At 35.0% G+C, this 9,042-nt stretch overlaps 1 pseudogene; it reads right to left on the bottom strand.

The window, feature by feature from the left end:
• Positions 1-500: 500 nt before the first annotated feature.
• LOC128190923 (dnaJ homolog subfamily A member 2-like) lies at positions 501-7,408 on the bottom strand (annotated as a pseudogene).
• Positions 7,409-9,042: the final 1,634 nt, after the last annotated feature.

The raw sequence follows: 9,042 nt of genomic DNA, 5'->3' as shown, positions 1-9,042 counted from the left end.
ATAAAGTTGATATTGCATCTACGTTTCCAGTATAAAGTTGATATTTCTTCTACGTGTGCAGTATAAAGTCGATTATGCTTCAAATTGTGCAGTATAAAGTTGAAATTGCTTCAACGTGTGCAGTATAAAGTTGATATTGCTATGAAAAGAAAACAAGAGTCCGGGCAATTAACAAAGATAATTTGGTCAAGGTCACTACACTACCCTTAAAGTAAAGCCAAAGCAGGATTGGTTTAAAGAGAATGAAAATTACTGTCTGGACAATACTTTACAGAGGTTTACAACCCTGACTAACTTAGTTAAAGGTTATGCTAAACAATATGCCATATTTTTTTTAACATCATTGTTCAACCAAATTGTATCCTGCCTCACCTTAAAGTTATTTTCCCATTGCATCAAGGAAAGAATAAATGTGATTTGACTTTTTATTGCCTAATCATACACTTACCCTTTTTTGACTTTTACCGTAATCAAAGACATAAAAAAAATGCGGCACATGGTTAGAAAAATTTGTTTTTATTTGTTTTGTTCTAAAAGTTATCAACACTGTCATTGTGGATTGTCACAATGTACAATGTACGACATACATAGAAATGTGGTGCTTCTCGGCTGTTCTAAAGAACGATTCATATATAACCCACTCAATTCCTTGGCTGTTTAAGGTGGGCTGGTAAAAAAAAAATTATAAACAAAAAATACAGGCACATACTTCATTGTTCAATTATCGGATACAAAACAAATACAAAAGACTCTTGGAAAGTATCTAATTGGAGCTGTTATGTATATTATCAGTAGATCCAAACATATAACAATAATCAGCATAGATTCAGTGTTCTTTCCCCTTGAAATTTTGATTTTACAAAATGTTGGTGTAGAGAATTTCATCCACAATCTCCTTTAATATTTAATATAAAGATGCCTCGTATTGATGTACCATTCACAGCCTTCAAAGCATTAACCAAAGTTTACTTTATAACATTGGACTATACAGTTTGATAATAAATACAAATGTAAATAGGCAACTTCACTTCAATTTCACTTCATACTGCTGTGTACTAGCCATATAATGGTAAAATTGTACAAATGTCTTTTGAAGGAGCTGCTGTATATATAGTTGTTGAGTCTGATGGCCAATGAATTCCATTATTGGTCTAAATTTATTGTACAACAAGACTGGGTAACTTGTATATCGTTACTATATTATGATAATAAGTCATTCAAAACCTGATTTAAAACAATATCCATGATAATAAAACAATGCTCACAAAATTCAATACAACAACTTTAGTACAATGGAAAGCTCAGCAAAAGGGGAGGTAAATCAGCCTTTACAATGAAAGGGAGACATTAAGAAACATTTGAAATTTTATCTGCATTAACGGCTAATGATATTTCCTTTTTCTGAGAAAATGCATTTTCAGTGTTCTTAACCCCTCCTAATTTAAAATCAAAATCTTTTCTGAAAACGAAAAACTGTTCGAAAAAAACAATAAAACGATCAGAACAGAACAGAAAATTAAAAAGTTGTCCTAAAACATCCCGTCGTTATTGATGTGCACATTTCACTCTGGGTCCATGACCAGGATGGTCGTCGTCATCATCGTCGTCGTAAGCTTCCCGCTGGGCTCCTTGTCTCCGTGATTAATCAAACTCTACTAGATCCACTTCCTCAACATCTTCACCTGTTGGAATTTCTATTTTTGGTCTTGGTGGGAGCAGTTTCTCTAGTTTCTGTCAAAAAATTTGCCACAATATAATTTCCAGAATCAAGTTAAATTTAATGGCAATGAAAATATGCGCTGAAGTATACAACTTTATAAAATAATATGGGTGTCATACCTGTAGGTCTTCAGGAGGGGCAAAGTTCTCTGGTGGAAATGTGATCTCGAATCTAACCAAGAAATTACCCTTCTCAAAGGGATTCCTATAAAATGGCATTCCATCCCCCACAACACATCGTACTGACCCTAAAAAAGACATTTTAAATTAAATTGTAATGCATCTGTATTTGTTAAAAAAATAAATTTAAAAATTCAATTTTCCCATCTTTTTTGTTAAATTTAAGATTTATACAGAAATGTTTTTGTGCAAAAGTCGAACTTGAGTCCCGGTAATGTTTATTGATCTCTAACAATCAAAGCTTTGACTTACCTGGACTAGCGACTACTCCTGGCGGACTATTTATCACTAGATCTCTGTCGTCTAGATGCTTTAAGGTCAGACGACACGTTCCTCGAGAATCTTTTTTTTATCTCCTCGTAATAAAGAGTTCCAATAAAAAAAAATTAATTTTCTAATTACTTTAAAAATGATCAAAATTAACTTGAATTTGGTTATATGCGTACATGGTCGAGTGGTTAAAACCGTGGCCGCTCACTGCCAGAAGCGTATAGGTTCTAGAGGTCGTGAGTTCAAACCCCCGCCCCGGCGGAGATATAGTTCTAATTTAGTGAATTTCTCTGCTGTAGATGTATTTATTTTTGGGAGTTGATTTTAATCAACTCTCCTATGCAGTCACTCTGGCAAACCAAAAGTGAAACAGTGTTTGGACCTAAGCACAAATCATCACCGCTGACAAGTCTTAGTTCTTTAATATAATAGAAAAATTCGACGTTATTTTTACTGAAGCATTGTTTTTCAAGGAAACTTATCTATAAACACTTTGAAAATAGTCAGATGTTATATAATACGAACAATTTAGATATTTATGTAGTCTCGTGTATTCCTACGCCAGAGTTTAATATAGTCTCGTTCAACCAGACGCTCGGCCGTCTCCGTAAATCTCCGACAAAGAGAGAGGCTCTCTTGCTTGTCAGAGTTTAACGGAGACAGCCGAGTGTCTGGTTGAACGAGACTGGAGTTTAATATCAATAGTGCTTGGATCCATACAATTTTTAGAATTGTTTCGATTACTAATACAAAGTTTGAAATCTTCTTTGAATATTACACATGATTTATATGGGGTTTTCTCTAAGTTCTTGTCTGAAAAGTCTAATTAAAATTCATATTATAAAAAAGTGCGTAATTTTAATACAGACTAGAAACTAATTGCCACGCAAGATAAGTTGATTTTAAAATATATGATAATCGATAAAATCAACTCCCGTCAGTACTTCAGTACTTTGATTATATCAGCAATTCAAGTGTATTTTCAAGAAGATTATATAGGAAATTGCATACTCTAGTATTTTGCAGAAATGCCTGGTAAGGTACCCTAATTTTTTGCAAGAAAGCTTGTCAAAGTAGTAGTAAACCATTAACAAATTCCTGGAAAAAGTTATCTAAAATTGAGGAACGTGTCGTCTGACCTTAACGTGAACTGTAAACCAAACAAAGCCTCTGTCAGAGAGAGGTTGTTTGTACAGTATAAGTCATTGTCATTGCGTGTAAACAGTTCATGCTCCTTCTGTTGCAGTATAATGATCACATCCCCTGGTTCTATGTCCGGCTGTCAAAAACAAGCAAACTTGGTCATAAACACAGAAAGAAGTTGTTAATGAACTATGCATATAAAATGAAATTAAGGTTCCCAATCCCATGGTTAACTAGTTAAAGGTAGCATCAATGCAATTCTTAAGTTAATCCATTTTCCATAAAATAAAAAGAAGGTAATGCCATCGAAAAAAGAATCTGCTTTTAAATACACGTTCAGAACATGCAAGACTGTATATATTAAAGAAATGAATTTCATTTTCATATTTACGTTTGAGACATTCGTTCCTCATTTGAGAAATTCAGATCATTGAAAATATGAATGAGAGTTTATTTACATGATCATTCTGGGACAAAAGTGAATGTTATAAATCTAATTCTGGGTCTTATCAGACTGCTTCATCTGTGATGACAACTTACCAGCTGATCTCCCTCACCCCTCTAAAGATGATTCTTTGGCCGTCTTTCATTTCTTTGTCCACATGGACTTCCAATATCTTGGTTTCATTTGTAACTTTTTCCCCCTTACGTTCTTTACACCTATCCTTCTCATTAATGATTTCACCTGCAATCACAAAGGACAATTCCTTTATCATCATTATATAACAAAGATTATGGTCAACAAACATATCAAAAAGGGCCTTCAATGACATAAATATGACAACATACCATTTGAGCAACACGTGTAATTGTTCTTCATTAGATAATCTTACAAATTGGTTTGTACCATTTTATTATTATTCATATTTTGAGATCAAACTACGGTCATAATTAAGTGAAAATTGGACACAAGGACAAATCTTATACAAAGTAACATTTCACCTCTCCACTTTAAATTTCATACAGATTACAAATACATTCAGTTTCTATAAAGTTAAACATTCAAAATATCATAGATTTAGTTTACAATATTCAAATATTTTCATCATCTGTACATGTACTAAATTTAATTTATGGCCAAAATTCTAAGTTCACAAGGGCCGAAATTCCCAGAAAATTAATGGAATCAAAATTTCCTATTGATATGCATTTCTACACATTGTGTCCTAAATACCTAGGAAGGATCACAAGACAACGTGCATGCAATGGTTTAAGAGAAGGTGCGCTGACAAAAAGAAGGACTGACTGGCTGACAGAAGGGTAAAAAACATTATACCCCATAAAACTTGTTGCATGCTATATGAACTTGGGACGTGCAGGACTCTGAAGATATATATCTAAATTTGACAATATAAACAGTTCCACAGTGGGTTGAAATCACCATATTGTGACATGCTATCATAGAAAATAAAATCACTGGGTGGCAAGGATCCTCAAAATAAAAATTGAATTTCCCGAGGATTGGTAATACTTATGCTCTAGTAAGCCTTGTTTGTTTAACACGTGACACTCTACCTTCTCCATGACAGTCTGGACACACTGACTGCATTTGTTGCACCATCCCTGGTCCTAACTGTCGCATCGTTATCTTCAGACCGCGCCCATTACATGTCCTACATTTCTGCATGGCTCCTGGTTTACCACCAGCACTGTAAAATGGCATAAAATTTAGATACAAATTAAAACTGATAACTTAATTTAGATATCTAAAATAGTGGTCAATGCATCATTCAAATTTATTCATGTTTATGAAAGTATAAAAAAGTTAAAGGCTCAACAGTCAGCACATGATAAATATTACCAAATCCTAGACATCTTAGTGATGCCTCAATCATTATCATCTGTAGTCTTGTTTCTCTCTGATTTTTTCGGCATGAAAAACTTCTTGAAGCCTCATTTGCCTCTAGTCAATATCTCCAAAAAAATATATCCCCTTTTCCTGTCACCTGACCAAAAAAGTCCATCATCTGTATTTATAACCCCCTGAAGATAAGATTGTCGTGAGTTATTAATCTACAGGGTTAATTCAAGCAGTGAAAATGTCTTTCGATAAGTTTACTATCATTCTTTTGCATTGAGATTAATTTACACAATTGTGAACTCAGAGGACAGAATAACTTCAACTTCTCTTTCTGGGGAACTTTTGGCAAAGTTACCGATCAACACATGATCAAATACAATCTATTAGGGTCACAAGGTAAAATAAGGGTTGGTCGGGCAACAGGAAACAGGAGTATATTTATATTTGGCCTAAGCCCCAGTTTAATGGATAAACTGAATCTGACTTTTGACATGATCCTCAATACAATGTTATTCAATATTTGTATCACAATTTCAACCTGATTCAAATACATGTAGAGTTCAACGTCAAAATCTTACTAATGTCAGCAAACATGGAAAAGTAAAAAATAATGCCTCAACTTTCAACACTGCCATGTATGGGCACAGAAAACCTAATTCAGAGGATATGTTTAATATTGGTATGAGTGAACAGGAGGACTTACCCTTTACATTTGGAACAGATAATTGTTTTACTTAGTTGTAACTTTGCTGTTTTCCCATTATAAAGGTTTCCTAATAAACACAAAGTAACAAAGTTCAGGCCATCCTTAAAAAAAATATTTGTTTAGAATTGCTGCCTAGAGGTTTCTGGACACAGAAGGGAAAGAGAGATTCTTTTTCAAATTTGTTTTTTAACTAATTACATATTGGTAAAATAATAAAATTCTTCATATAATTAATAAAAAGCTCTTTATTTTTTGCTTATAAAATTTTATCAGCGGGGGATATTTCAATGAGGAAGGAGGCAATTCCAAACAAACAATTTTATTTTGCAGGTCTCATATTAAACAAGAAAAATAGTTTCAACCACAAGAAATTATTAACTTTAAATGACAAAGATCACTCATTCTTGTGCCCGGGAATGAGTACCCGGTAAATTTCTCACTATAATATTATCTACTTGAAAACAAAAATTGTTACTCATAAAGATATAATAGTCAATTCTACTAAAAGGAATATCTTGGGCATTGCACCGTGTGTCACCTTTCAGTTCAGGATGTTCTCTATCCCAAACATCCACCATATCAAGCTGTTTTAACAAGTTTATCAAATAATTCTTACTTTTATCTTGTTTATCATTGACACGACAGTTAAAATTACTACACAAAATTATGTTTTCATTTAAACAATTTTTCGTAATAAATGTATGCACTCTTTTTAAAAAATCAACCCTTTTGTTAATATCATTAGGTGCATATATATTGACAATTGTAAATATTTCATTATCAAATTCAACATTCAATAATATTTTTCTACCATCAATTGACTTTTAATCAATTAATATTTCGACAATTAAATTCTTTCGATAAAGTATGGAAACACCTTTACTGTGTGACGAATCGCTAAATGAGTGAAAAATTTTCCCCTGCCATCCGGCATTATATTTAAGTTCATTTGTTTCAATAAAATGGGTCTCTCGTAATAAGATAACATCACACTGATATAATTTAAGCCATTCATATAATTTTTGACGTTTTTCAACAGAGTTAAGCCCTCTTACATTAACTGAAAGGATTTGTAATTTTTCCATAATATCTATACTCTAGGTCAATAGAATACAATATAATGAGTGAAATTCAAGTACTAACATATCCGACAACGTAATCATGAGTTTCAAAAGAATCAGTCCTTGAGAGCATCTATGTTTCCTCGTCATCTCCATCCGTCTCGGATGAGAGGTCACGTCCGGATGCGGAATAGAAATCGTGCTGACGGGCGCGTATTTCACTGAGCATAACCGCTATGTCGCGCTGCTTGCTGCTCTGTTTTGAACTCTGCTTCAGTTGTGGACTGCTCCATTGATCACTCTTTTTGCGCTTTCGTACCTTTTTGCGATTTTGCTTAGGATATGCCCTAAGGGGTTTTTACCTGGCCATGCTTGCTGCTTAGTATTTTCCGTTCCTGTCTTGTTGAGACCGGTCCCCCAGGTGTCATTGTAAGTAGATTCAGCTAGCACCACGTTTCGTTTGACCGATCTTAGTTTTTCCCGGGACTGCTGAACTGGGACGCATTTATTTTCGATCACTTCGGTCATGACGGCTTCACAGGTAGTGGACCACTGATCGTTGATCCTGACCTTGTCACTGAGTCGTTGGCAGATAGGGCATCTTCAGCTGTTAGGATGGTTTTGGCTGCATCGAGGTCGCCACACTGCATTGCTTTAGCATATTGAAAGGCATGCTCTGCCGATTTGTGACAAACCCCATAGAGATTGATCTCGCACGGAAAGAAATTGGACAGTACATTATCTTCTCCGTTGAATGCAATCACATGTTGCTGGGGCTCATAAAATTTGCATTTCGGGTCGCCTGGAGAATGGTCTTGCTCCAAACACACCTTGCATTTAGGGTTGTTTTTACACTTGTTCCTGGCGTGATATGTGTCCCAGCAGTTGGTGCACATAATTTTTTTCTCATGTTTAGGCTGCCCATAGTGAAAAATGAGGCATTTTAGCCCAGCGCAGTGATGTACTCTAGCAAGAGATGTTCCCGGAGAAAGTGGTGCTATGTAAACGAAGCAGTTACCATTCAAAACAGTCGTCATTCTTTTGGTGACTGGGTGTCTGATTTTTTCATACAAGATTTTGCTTTTCAAATCTAATTTCAGATTCTCTAAAAGTTCGAGCACAGAAATGTCGGACACCGAAAGCGGTAATCCACAGATTCGGATTTTAAGTGTTTTTTTTCATTTGGGTTATGGTTTCCCGAAGAATACGGTTTAGTTTCAAAAAAGGACAGGGAGATGTTGTTTATCTCGCAACCGTCAGAGAGAAATTGTCCCTGCTTTCTTTGCCTTTCAGGTAAAAACGCCACAGGTTTCTATCCTGCTGTAGGCAATGTAAGGAATTGCCTTCTTCGGTCGTAACACTTTCCATAAGATCAAAGTCTGTGATCCGACCTTTGTCTTTGCATTAAATATCTGAATCCTTTAGATATAACGGTTTTATCGTCGGCTCTGAGAGCTTCTCGGCCATAACGGTACTCATAATCGTACAGGTATATAACACAGGTTATACAGGTGAGTAGATATTGTCGTGAAACCGATATTATGTAAACATATTATACAGTACATGTGCATAAGGCAATAAGCCTTACCTTATGACGAACAAACAATGGACGTAGACATGGTACACTGTACATCAGACAATACAACAAGATAGGTGTTTACTGGTAAGCGTACGGGACTGGGCTGAATACTGGAGCTCCAGGTTTTGTAATACGCAGTGGACCAGGGTCAGAGGTTATTTGCATAACAAGTAGTAACATAATAATGTACATTTCACTACATACCTCCCCATTTTATATTAAAAGGGACTTTAACAATAGAGAAATGTACAATTAGATCAGACTCAGATAAATCTATAAAAAATACAACACATCCCTAAAAACGCACCAGGGATATATATATATATATATATATTTCCTTGGACTGAAACGTCACACTTTCATTGGTTTAAACATAGCACGTGATTGCCTCATATATCTCTATATTTGTTCGGTGAGAAATAATATTATATAAATAGTGCCTGTTTGGGAGGGTAACAGTTGAAATTGACACCCCGAGAAAACCATTGTCAACCGACGCGAAGCGGAGGTTGACAATGGTTTTCGAGGGGTGTCAATTTCAACTGTTATTCTCCCAAACAGGCACTATTTATTTTGTTATACT

This window comes from Crassostrea angulata, chromosome 6 (assembly GCF_025612915.1).
Source record: "Crassostrea angulata isolate pt1a10 chromosome 6, ASM2561291v2, whole genome shotgun sequence".
In the NCBI taxonomy this organism is placed as follows: domain Eukaryota; kingdom Metazoa; phylum Mollusca; class Bivalvia; order Ostreida; family Ostreidae; genus Magallana; species Magallana angulata.
This window is presented reverse-complemented; position numbering and strand designations above follow the sequence as displayed.